Source organism: Gadus morhua, chromosome 7 (assembly GCF_902167405.1).
Source record: "Gadus morhua chromosome 7, gadMor3.0, whole genome shotgun sequence".
Lineage (NCBI taxonomy): Eukaryota > Metazoa > Chordata > Actinopteri > Gadiformes > Gadidae > Gadus > Gadus morhua.
The window spans coordinates 4,573,046-4,585,227 of NC_044054.1; positions in this window are offsets into that span (position 1 = coordinate 4,573,046).

Consider the following 12,182-nt stretch of genomic DNA (forward strand, 5'->3'; position numbering starts at 1 on the left):
AACACACATTTCGGAAGTCGTGTCGGCGCATTTCCAGCGAAACAAAATGAACCCACTGGTTCCTCAGAGACTCAGATGAAGGAGCTACAAATGTACTTAGTTTTTTACTTTCACATCCGAACACTGAGCACCTGCCATAAATTTGTTTGGAAGCCATGATGTCTCTCCACTCCAGGCAAAGACAGTGTGGCGATCGTACGGTCTCTGGCTGCACATAGAGACGCTATGAGCATTCATCCCATTGGCTAACGGAGGACCTAGCGCTTCTTTTTTCGACGCAGGGGGATTTCCACTCATTACAATGTAATCCCTCCACGGCAATATATGAAGCTATGAGCATTCATCCCATTGGCTACAACCCCACCCCACTGTCAACAACTTTAAGAGACCCACACAGAGATGGAATCATAACTCGAACCCTGCCTATAGCCAACTTCATCCTGCCCAACAATATGGGCAGGATCCAAGCTCTCCTAATCGGGTCAGCAATAGCCGCGTTTGAATGATAATGTATGAAAGGAACGTTGCATTTTTAATGTCTACAAATATTCTATACTAGAGAGCCAATCAATGCAACCTTATGCAGAATCAGATAAAGTCGGCTCTCTTGCTGCGCAAAATATATGTTTAAAAAATCAGCACATTAAGAGAAATGTAGTTGTCACACAAGCTATTTTGGATTTTTGTAATATGGAATTAATTCAGGGGGGGAAATGCCGTGAATAAATGTATGCACAGTGCGTTCAGGATTTGGTGATATATAAGTCGGCCTATGCTTAATCAATTGTGTTTTAATATCTTTAGCATTCATATTATTGCAATCTATTCTTTTCGTAGGCTACTCTGCGGTTGGTCTTGATGGGGAGATATTTTAACCCTTTTTAACCCCATTTTCCTGCGACATTCCTGCATCTCCCCCTGCGTCATAGCCCGTTTCAGCACCATGTCAGTGGACAGGTACAATCCTACGATCGTCGTGAGTCCAGCGAATGCGCGTTCACGTTAAGAGGAGTTTCGGGAAACGCTCCAAAGAAATTAACGATGGTTCGAAAGATCCATCGGGAGAATGATCGTACGAGCGAAGATCCATCATTATAGGGAAACGGGGCCCTGGTGTTTCCAACGCCGTTTTGCAAAACAAGCCAAAACACAAACTGTGTTTTCAACTTATTGTTCGAATAGGATTTTCAACACCTGACTATACGCTGTAGAGCATATTTTAATGCAGCGTTGAATGGATGAATAGCTTACATAAGGGTACCCAGCACTTTTCAAACCACACTCAAGCTTATGGTTATTGTCCCCACCACTTCTAAAAACAAACTGACGCCCTTGGTTGTGACGACATACCTAAAGACATTCCAAATCATCGCGCTTGAGCCTCCATTTTTTCAAAGGCAAGCAGAACAGCTAGTGCTCGTTTTACACCAAACGCAAGTTTTAGCCACTGGGGGACCATAGGCAGGCTAGGGGAACTCATATTTATGTTAGAAAACCTCATAAAGTGAGATTTTCGTGTCATGGGACCTTTAAAGTTTTGTGTGTCATAAACTACATGCTTGAAATAGTATTTATTTTATTTGCAGCTTTAAATTATTTGCAATGGTTAGGCTACTTGTTTCTTTTTTGTTTTTTTTAAACCGTTACAGGCCTTGGTTCGACGTGATTTAAATTGTGAGACGCATATTTATTTTTGTAAGGAAAATGTGTATTGAACGTTGCGTTGCGTTGCATTCTAAAAATAGATTCGATCAAACGAGTACTCGATTGATCCTCGAGGAATTCCTTCAATCACTCGAGTTTGGAATTTACTACTCGTGCCCATCCCTAGAAACCAGTTATGGTATGAAAATACTCTAACCACTGGTTAAGTACACAATCTCCTTGTGCACCACATTGATTCTGATTGTCCCCTTGATTCACAGCATGCAAGTCACAGTCATGGCTAGCTTTTGTCCTCAGGCTTAACTCTCCATTTCCAACTTCATGGGACTGAATTTGATCGTAAGTCGTAAGTATTCTTTCATAGCCAAATCTCTCAATGTCAGAAACATTACACAATGTAGCTAGCTGAATAGCATACAAGTTTGACCTGTATTTGCTAGGAAGATCAGCAAATACCCAGTAAACTGCACTCAGCTTATGGATTTTTCTTGATGTGCCAAGTGGATTGCATGCTTCAAGATCATCGGTGTACAAAAGAAGAGGTAGCGTCTAGGGATGGGAATCGAGAACCGGTTCTTGTTCAGAACCAGTGCCGAGTCAATCGATTTCCTTGGAATCATTAGCAAGCCTGCTTAACGATTCCGCTTATCGGCTCCGGTCGCGGCAAATGCGTCTTGACGTCACACACACGCTGCTTTGTTTTGGTTCAGAACGCAGCAAACATGGCGCCGCCGAGGAAGAAGCGCATTGTGCGTTCACACCAAACGCGACGGGGCGACAAGATCCCATACAAAGTGAACGTAGAGACGCGTATCGGGCGAATTTTTTGCTGGCGACAAGTTTTGATTCTTTGCACCACACTTTCGCCGTGCACAGGCGAGCGCGTTCACGAGGATTTTGATGCGAATTTCGTGTGATGACAGCCAATCAGCGTTCAACAGCGTGACAACTGAGTGACATAACATAACAGCCAATCAGCGTTCAACCGTCAATCTCAGTGCAGTGCAGTCCGGGGTGAACTGCAGCATGGAGGAGAAAGTTATTGTTGCAGTTTGCGACTCCCGGAGCTCTATATAAAATAGTATATAATATAATGCAATTGTATATATAATATCACGGCCAACGGCTCTGTACGCCTCCGGATGGCCGTAGCGTGGGGAGCTCTCAAGGGATTGGGCTTCTCGGGGTTTGTTTACCGGCGTTGCTATGGTTTCCGGTCTTGTGTGATCCAACAGTTTATTAGGTAGGCCCATCTAATAAATCTCTGTCTAATCAATGCTTCATTTTGTTTATGTCAGTTGAATTACGTTACAAGTTGAATGCAAATGAGCACTGTTAGCATTCCAAAAGCTCTTACTTGACTGTTTTCAGTCTGTGTTTTTAGTTCTATGGCACATAATGATGGCATTTGTATGACGGAGTATTAGGGCCACACGTGAATAAAAAAAATATTTTTGCCGTGACGAGATTAAAGTCGACACGTCGACTTTAAAGTCAACAAGTCGTCTTTAAACTCGAAATGTCGAGAATAAAGTGGAAACATCATATCGACTTTAATCTCGACGTTTCCATTTTCCGTTCCTCTGTCAGCACGCAGACGCTCCGGGCATCCTCGTGCAGCGGATGACACGAAGTAGTCGGCAATAACCCTGGGGTCATTGTTTGTGGTGTAGGCCTCCATCCAAACAATATAGCGTCTAAAACCTTCAATGCAACCACTGATGGCAATGCCGTATGGCTTTAGTTTATCGTACCCATCCATATGCCAGAGTGCATTTCGGACCTTTGCTGTGATATTGCCTGCGCCTCAGACGCCGGGCACGCCTTTGCTCCACACCCTCAGGATCAAGCAACTTGATCAATTGTCTTACTGTATTTTGTGACACAACATAACCTTTATGTCTTGCACGGAGGTGTATCCATCTGTATCTTTGCATCTGCCCATTTCCCAAGTAAACCCGATTCTGAAATACAATTTTGCCAAATTATCTACACAAGCCCTTGGATTCAGTGCAGGCCATTGGAGCGGTTGCTATCCCTCCCAACTAATTTCAACTATATTCTCGAAATTTCGAGTTTAATGTCGACTTTAAAGTCGACAAATCGAGATTAAAGTCGACATAATATTTCAACTTTATTCTCGACATTTCGAGTTTAATCTCGACACGTCGAGTTTAATGTCGACATGGTGACTTTAAAATCGACTCGTCGACTTTAATCTCGTCACGGCAAAAATATATTTTTTCTTCATATGTGGCCCTAATACTCCATCGTACATTTGGGCTTGAAAAGCCAAACATATATATTTTTGTCTAGACCAATTTATGTGAAAATATACAATTTCCTAATACTAGACGCACTTCTGATCAGATATTAAAGAGATTTAATACAAACAAACACATTTGTACTTATTTTCTCACCCAATGAGAATCAATAAGAGAATCGATAAGGAATCGGATCGATAAGCAGAATCGGAATCGGAATCATGAAATTCTTATCAATTCCCATCCCTAGTAGCGTCAGCTCCTCTGAGGACAGTAGTTCATTACTTTTGAAATATGATCCATCTTGATGGCTCATGTAATGACCTTGTTGTTTTTGTTTCACAAATTTTCTCAAGAATGTCAATATGTCTGAACATTTCCTGGATCATCTCAAGAATGGAAATATGCACTGTTGTGTGTCCTGGCTCTAGCTCATACTGTACAGGCCTTACCACAGGGAAATTATTTTCAACAAAAGTTTTCTGTCTCTTAGTCATTGATAATGCCTCACCTTTAGCCGTTGCACTAGCAACAGTATTGCCGTCCATAACAGCACTAATTATCTCATCTACAGATGTTTCAGTAACAACAATGGCATGGTTCTGTAAGACCTCTCTTATGGTTTTCTTAATGAGTGGCTGGGACAAGGAAAATATTTGATTCAAATTGCCTACAATTTCCTGAATTGCCATTTTGGATACGTGTAGAACAGTTTGCATCTTTAGAAATAATGATGCTAAATTATGGTGCAACTGGGCTCTCAGATCCTCTGCACAGTTACTCTCAACCTCAGCATGGTCATCCAACCCGGTATCACGCGATTTCCTGCTCATGCGCACAAACGTTAATCTGTGCGCATCGTGTCCTAGATCGCGATTGTCCTACTTTTTTAGTGCTGCACAGAACAAAATGTAAACCAATGCATTCTGAATGGGAGCGTTCTCAGACAATTAACGTCATTTTTGAGGAGGTCTGCTTACAAATGTTGACATATATATAACTAGATAATAATATATACAGATATATAACTAGAGGGTGCACTGTACTATCTGCGCTCACCCCTTCTGAAGCTTCTCTCTCCCTCGCTCTCTCTCTCTGTCCCTCCCTTTCTCTCTTTCTCTCTCTCGTTTCGTTTTGTGGAGCACGTCAATTGTCGGAGAACGCTCCCATTCAGAAGGCATTTGTTTACATTTCGTTCTGTGTAGCACTAAAAAAGTCGGACAATCGTAATCCGGGACACGATTCAATAGATTAATGACTTTTGTGCGCATGAGCACGAAATCGCGTGATACCGGGTTGGGTCATCTATATTCTCACATTGAGCAGGCCCTTCATCCACAGAGTCAGCAGAGGATGTTACTAGAGTACTATCATTATTTACTGACACCACATTGTCATCAAAATCTGAACTACCTCCATGGACTCTGCTTTTGTGTGCGTTAAAGGATGAATATACATTTCTGCGGTAGTGACAGTTTTTGAACGGGCATGCTACTATCTCATGCTTTCTTAAATATCTCATCTCATCTTCATCCGCTTATCCGGGATCGGGTCGCGGGGGGAGCAGCTCAAGCAGGGGGCCCCAGACTTCCCTTTCCCGGGCCACATTGACCAGCTCTGACGGGGGGATCCCGAGGCGTTCCCAGGCCAGTGTTAAGATATAATCTCTCCACCTAGTCCTGGGTCTTCCCCGAGGTCTCCTCCCTACTGGACGTGCCTGAAACACCTCCCAAGGGAGGCGCCCATTGGGCATCCTTACCAGATGCCCGAACCACCTCAGCTGACTCCTTTCTAAGTAAAGGAGGAGCGGCTCTAATCCGAGTTCCTCACAGATGGCTGGGCTTCTCACCCTATCCCTAAGGGAGACGCCAGCCACCCTTCTGAGAAAACTCATCTCGGCCGCTTGTACCCGCGATCTCGTCCTTTCGGTCATCACCCAACCCTCATGACCATAGGTGAGGATAGGAACGAAGATCGACCGGTAGATCGAGAGCTTTGCCTTGCGGCTCAGCTCTCTTTTCATAACAACGGTGCTGAAAAGCGAACGCAATACCGCCCCCGCTGCTGCGATTCTCCGGCCAATCTCACGCTCCATCGTACCCTCACTCGCGAACAAGACCCCGAGGTACTTATTTTTTTTGTGATCAATTTTTTATTTTATGATTTATACAACAAACAGACATAGAAAACAATTAGACATATGCACAAATAAGACAACACACTACATTTGACCTAAACACAAATAAGACAACATACACCAATAAGGCATAAACGCAAATAAGACAACATTTGACATTAAACAGTTACACATACACAAATGAGAAGACACAACATTCATCAACACGCACTCACCCCACACACACACACATACACACGCACACACAGGTCTTGCCCCCCCACCTAGAAAAAATCAGTCATCTGAACAGCTCAGTAGAGTTGTTAAGTCTGAGTCAGAAATTTTGGATAACAGATGTAAAAGAAGTAGAAGAAGGAAAATAAATCATGGCTACTCCCCCAACATACTAACGATAAAGGATGACCACAAGTTGATGTTTTTAGCTTGCGCACCATGCATGCTGGCCACAGATTTCTCTAACTTAGCCAGATCTATAACTGTGTTCACCCAGTGTTGACAAGATAAAGCATGAGGTGCTTTCCATCTCTGTGCTATAAGCTTTTTGGCAGCAGTAAGGCCTACCAGAAACCAGCAGACCAGTGAAATCATTCAGCAATAGGACAGTTGGGGAGCAGGGGATGGTACGCTCAAGCACTTTAGACATTCTGTTGGACACCATACTCCAAAATTCTCTCACACCAGGGCAATCCCAGACCATGTGAACAAAGGTTCCTGTGGTTTCTAAAGAGCATAGCTGACCGTTGGGAGATGGATTTAATTTCATCAAAAATAATTTATGCGGAGTGCAATAGAGTCTGTGTGCAAAGTTATAATGAATCATCTGATGGTTTGGATTACGAGATGCTAGGTCAATCTTTGACCAGACTATGGACCAATTGATTGTGGAAGGTGCCATTGCGAGATCATGGCTCCAGCGACTATCCAACTGCAGAGTTTTTTCTGCGCGTTTAGAAAGGAACGTGTAAAGGGCGGACACCAAGCCTTGGGTAGAAAGATTTCCACATATTTTATGGATTGGATGAGGTTCCAAGTTTCCCCCCAAGTTATGCCCTTAAGGCACTGCGGAGTTGTAGGTAAAAGAAAAAAGAAGTGCCCGGTAGGTTGAAATGAGATTTCAGGTCTTGAAAGGATCTGAGAGTATTTTCTGATGTGATGTCCGAAAGGGTATTGATCACCTTATCACTCCATTGAGGGAACGAAATCAGCTGACCTCCCAAGCAAAGGGAAAAATTATTAAATAAAGGAAGGTGAGGATGGAATTTTAAGTGAGTGCTGGAGTGTGATACCACGGTTCTCCATGTGGCGACCAAATGCGATATTAAAGAGCCAAATTTGGATTTGCAGGTTTTGATAGGGATGTTAGAGTAAATTAAGTCCTGAAGCCTATGTGGTTTAACTAGATTTTCTTCTAAGAAACGCGAGGCTACCTGTGCCGACGGATTTAACCAGGTATGTACAGGTCGGAGTGTTGAGGACCAAAAATAAAATTGGAAATTTGGAAACCCAAGACCACCAGAAAGTTTATGCCGCTGCAAGATGGACATTTTGACCCGTGGGCGTTTCCCTTTCCAGAGATATCTAGAGACAAATTTATGCAGTTTCTCCCAGTGTCTAACAGGGGGTGCTAAGGGCAGCATTGTACTACAGAAGTTAACCCGCGGTAGGATGTTCATTTTGATAATAGAAGCTCTCGCTTGAAATGAATTGGGGATGGATGACCCCGAGGTACTTCAACTCCTTCACTTGGGCTAAGGACTAATTTCCTACCCGGAGTAAGCAATCCACCGGTTTCCTGCTAAGAGTCACGGCCTCAGATTTAGCGGTGCTGATCCTCATCCCATCCGCTTCACACTGGCCGCCAGCCGATCCAGTGAGTGCTGAAGGTCACAGGCCGATGATCCAATGAGGACCACATCATCTGCAAAAAGCAGTGACGAGATTCTCAGACCACCGAACTGCAACCCCTCCCCAACTCGACTACGCCTCGATATCCTGTCCATGTATATCACAAACAGGATTGGTGACAAGGCGCAGCCCTGGCATAGACCAGCACCCACTGAGAACGAAAATGACTGGTTGCCGAGGACGCGAACACCGCTCTTGCTTTGGGAGTACAGAGATTGGATGGCCCTGAGGAGAGACCCCCTTACCCCATACTCCCGCAGCACCTCCCACAGTTTCTCCCGGGGGACCCAGTCATACGCCTTCTCCAGATCCACAAAACACATGTAGACCGGATGGGCATACTCCCAGGCCCCCTCCAGGATCCTTGCGAGAGTGAAGAGCTGGTCCGTAGTTCCACGTCCGGGGCGAAAACCGCATTGTTCCTCTTAAATCTGAGGTTCGACGATCGGCCGAACCCTCCTTTCCAGCACCTTGGAGTACACTTTACCAGGGAGGCTGAGAAGTGTGATACCCCGGTAATTGGCACCCACTCTCTGGTCCCCCTTTTTGAACGGGGGAACCACCACCCCGGTTTGCCACTCCTTTGGTACTTTACCAGACTCCCACGCTTTCTTAAATGGCTTCTCAAATGTCCTAACAGTGTTTCCTCAGAAAAGGGGTGCTTGAAGTTGCACATGTTGCATGAAAAATATGCCTGTGCATCTACTGCTCTATCTGATCTGGTTGCATCTCTGTGAGATTGTGATACATGAGCTTGAGACTAAAAAGTACAAATAAAAATTTCATACATAATCATTCATGCTCATTTACTATCAGGTACCTAGTGTATGCTGTACATCTGTGGCTATGCCTAAATCAACCTTATCAATCGACACACATTATCAATACTGATAAATGCTGATTTATGAGTGTATGATAAATAAAACTTGAAACTTGAAACAATGGAGTTGGACACAAAAAATGACCGGGAAATTAGTTGCGCGCCAAAATGACTCCCTCCAAAAACTTAAAGGAAAAAAGCTCTATCTCATTCACATTCATCTCTATTTTTCGGCTACTCAGACCTCACGTTTCATGCTCCACACTCTCTTCATGCTCCAGTTTGCCACACGCACTCAAGTTATTCCAGTCGGCTACGGCTTGACCTCCCGGGTCTAGCCGTAAACCAACCAGCAGCATTTTCTTAAATTAATTTCAGATAATGTTGTGGCCCGGACATATTACTTTATTACACAGTTGTCATGCTCAATACGTTTACTTTAACACATACACCTGCTCCTCTATAGTCACCCAAGATGGAAACAATACAAACTAAACGTTATTTTTAATGAAACTCTTTCATGAATACGTCGCTAGCATAAACGGGGAGCGTGTCTATGTTCCCCGGGTCCTATGTTCCCCGGGTCCTATGTTCCCCGGGTCCTATGTTCCCCGGGTCCTATGTTCCCCTCTTTGTATGAGACCGGGGAACATAGGACCCTTCTTCCAAAAAAGGGTCAGATGTTCCCCGGTCTGTTACGTTTTCCACCATTACTGCCAAATAGATGTCCACCGAGATAACCACCATTGCATGTCTTCACCTTTTGTGGATGAGGGAGAGACGTCTGAGAACCTGACGCAGTCTATTCATAATATTATAATGACCATGGCAGAGGCAACGCCGGTAAACAAACCCTGAGAAGCCCAATCCCTACGAGAGCTCCCCGCGCTACGGCCATCCGGAGGCGCACAGAGCTTTTGGCCGTGATATTATCTATACAATTACATTATATTATATACTATATAGAGCTCCGGGAGTCGCAAACGGCAACAATCACTTTCTCCTCCATGCTGCAGTTCAAAGGGTCCTATGTTCCCCGAGTGGGGAACATAGGAACCGGGGAACATAGGACCCGGGGAACATAGGGATGACCCCCATAAACGTTAGCCGTACTTAAAGTTGTCAACCACAGATAGCTAAGCTAGCGAACTGTCTTTTGCAACGGTAGCATTAGGAACATATACATAAAAAAGAAAACGATTTACTTGCCAACTGAGAACGCTTATAACAATAAGTAGGACCAAACTTGTGACAATTATTGGTTCACACGAAGGCAAGGTTTGCAGGGGCATGGAAAAATACCAAAGTATTCCTATGCTCGAAAATCTCTCAAGCCCGTTCGAGGGTAGCCATCTTGATGTTTCTGAAAGCCTGGAAAGACGTCGATGACGTCAGACGCTACGTACGACTGGATACTCATTAATTATAAGGTAGCGGGCTATTTTTACTCAAACAATTATATTCCAATAAAATTAAAACGTCATACTATTTGACAGAACACAAAACGTTATAGTTTGGTTAACTAAATATCAGGTTTTAAGTACTACATGTATTATATGTATAAGTTAGAAGAACTGTAGGGGTTTACAGTGTATCATACGGCTATCATTAGGTGGATACCATTAACAGTGCAAAATTTCAGATCTGTACTCTTTTAAGAAAGCCCTTAATTGTCTTGTGAAATGTGTGCTTGGAGGTTTCTTGATGTTGTGTGCTTATCAATATACATTTTCAGCATGTGAATGAAGCTTCATGCAGTTCAGGAATGTCAGTGGCTCAAAGGGGTAATGCCTTCTACTGGTGATTTATAGGTTGAGAGTTTGAATCCTGATTAGGGCATTATAAACAAGCTGGACATGCCATTCTGTCATTGCCTCTCATTTACATGAACAGCACCTGAAATTCATCAGGCAATCAACATTCCGGCTCATTAGTATCCAAGAATTGGTCTGCCAAGACACAGTATGGCATTAAGGGGAACTTCTTCATTAACCATTTTTCCTTCATAATTAACTCATCTCGTCATATTTATATTTCTTAGTGTTCTTGACTACAAATGTTTATTTTGCCAGAATTTCAACGATTTTTCAGGTATATGCTTTGAAGAAAGCCCTTAATTCACCTGAGAAATGTGTCCTTGGAGTTTTCTGGATGTTGTGTGCTTATCAATAGACATTTTCACCATGTAAATTAGGCTGCTGTGCAGGTTTAGTGGCTCAATGGGATAAGACAGAAAACTGTACTGGTGATACTTGGGTTGAGAGTTTGAATCTCGATTAGAGCTTCATGAACAAGCTGAACATGACATTCCGCCATTGCTCTGCAGCTCACCTGAAAGCCGAGGCACAGAATTGCATTAAGTGGAACATCTTCATAATTGTATGTCATCTTTATATATCTTCCATTAGTGTGTTCTTGACTTTTAATTTGGCTCGGACCCCGTTAATCACCGCTTGCGGTTATATTTATTATTATTATTAGACAGAAAACTTAAATACTAAAGAACTAAGAGCAACGTCAATGTATTTCATTCATAGAATATTTATTTTTAAAGATAGACAAGTGCAACAACGAACAAGCTTGGCAACGTCAATAGTGGTTGCATTAGGAAGAAATTATTTGTGGGCGGATTTGGGCATGCCTCAGACTTGTGGTGTGAGCGGTATCGGAGCCAAATTGGAGCGGAAAAGAGAGGCCGCTCCGGCCTCTAAATTAAAAACATCCGCTCCGCTCCTCGCTCGCTCGCGCTCTGCTCGCTAGCTCTTGTGTGAATACAAACCGGTCCGAGAGACAGCCAAAGCGGCGGTCTCGGCTCGCTTCTAAAAGAACCTTGGTGCGGTTCGCTTCAGATTTGAATGTGAACGCAAATGAAAATGAGTCGTGGCTCAACATGGAGCAAAGAGTAGACGGTACGTCTGGTGGATTTTTGGGCAATGCCCGCAGATCAGTGCATATCACACAGGAAATCCATGATTGTGCTTTTCAATGATTTAACAATCTTTGCACACATGTGAAAAAAATAAACATTGTATTTTGGTCCAGACCAAAGAGAGCAAACTAAAAGACTTTCCTGGTGTGAATATACCCTTAGAGAGGAGGGGGTACACTAGAAGAAAAGGTGTGAAAACCACTGTCAGCGTGATAGCATTGGTTCAAAGCCCGCGGTTTGGGCTATGTATCGTTAATTAGCCGAACAGGAAACCGATCGCCTTAACCTATTTTCCCGCTCAAAAGGTCCAGACACTTTTGAAATGACAATGTAAAGAACTAATCAGGTAATTAACAGTGGAACACTCTGCCCTGGAGGTATGTAGGGTCTGGTCCCACTGACGTGCTAATTGACCAGGTGGCTCAAACAAGGGGAGAGAGCGAGAGAGAGAGAGAGAGAGAG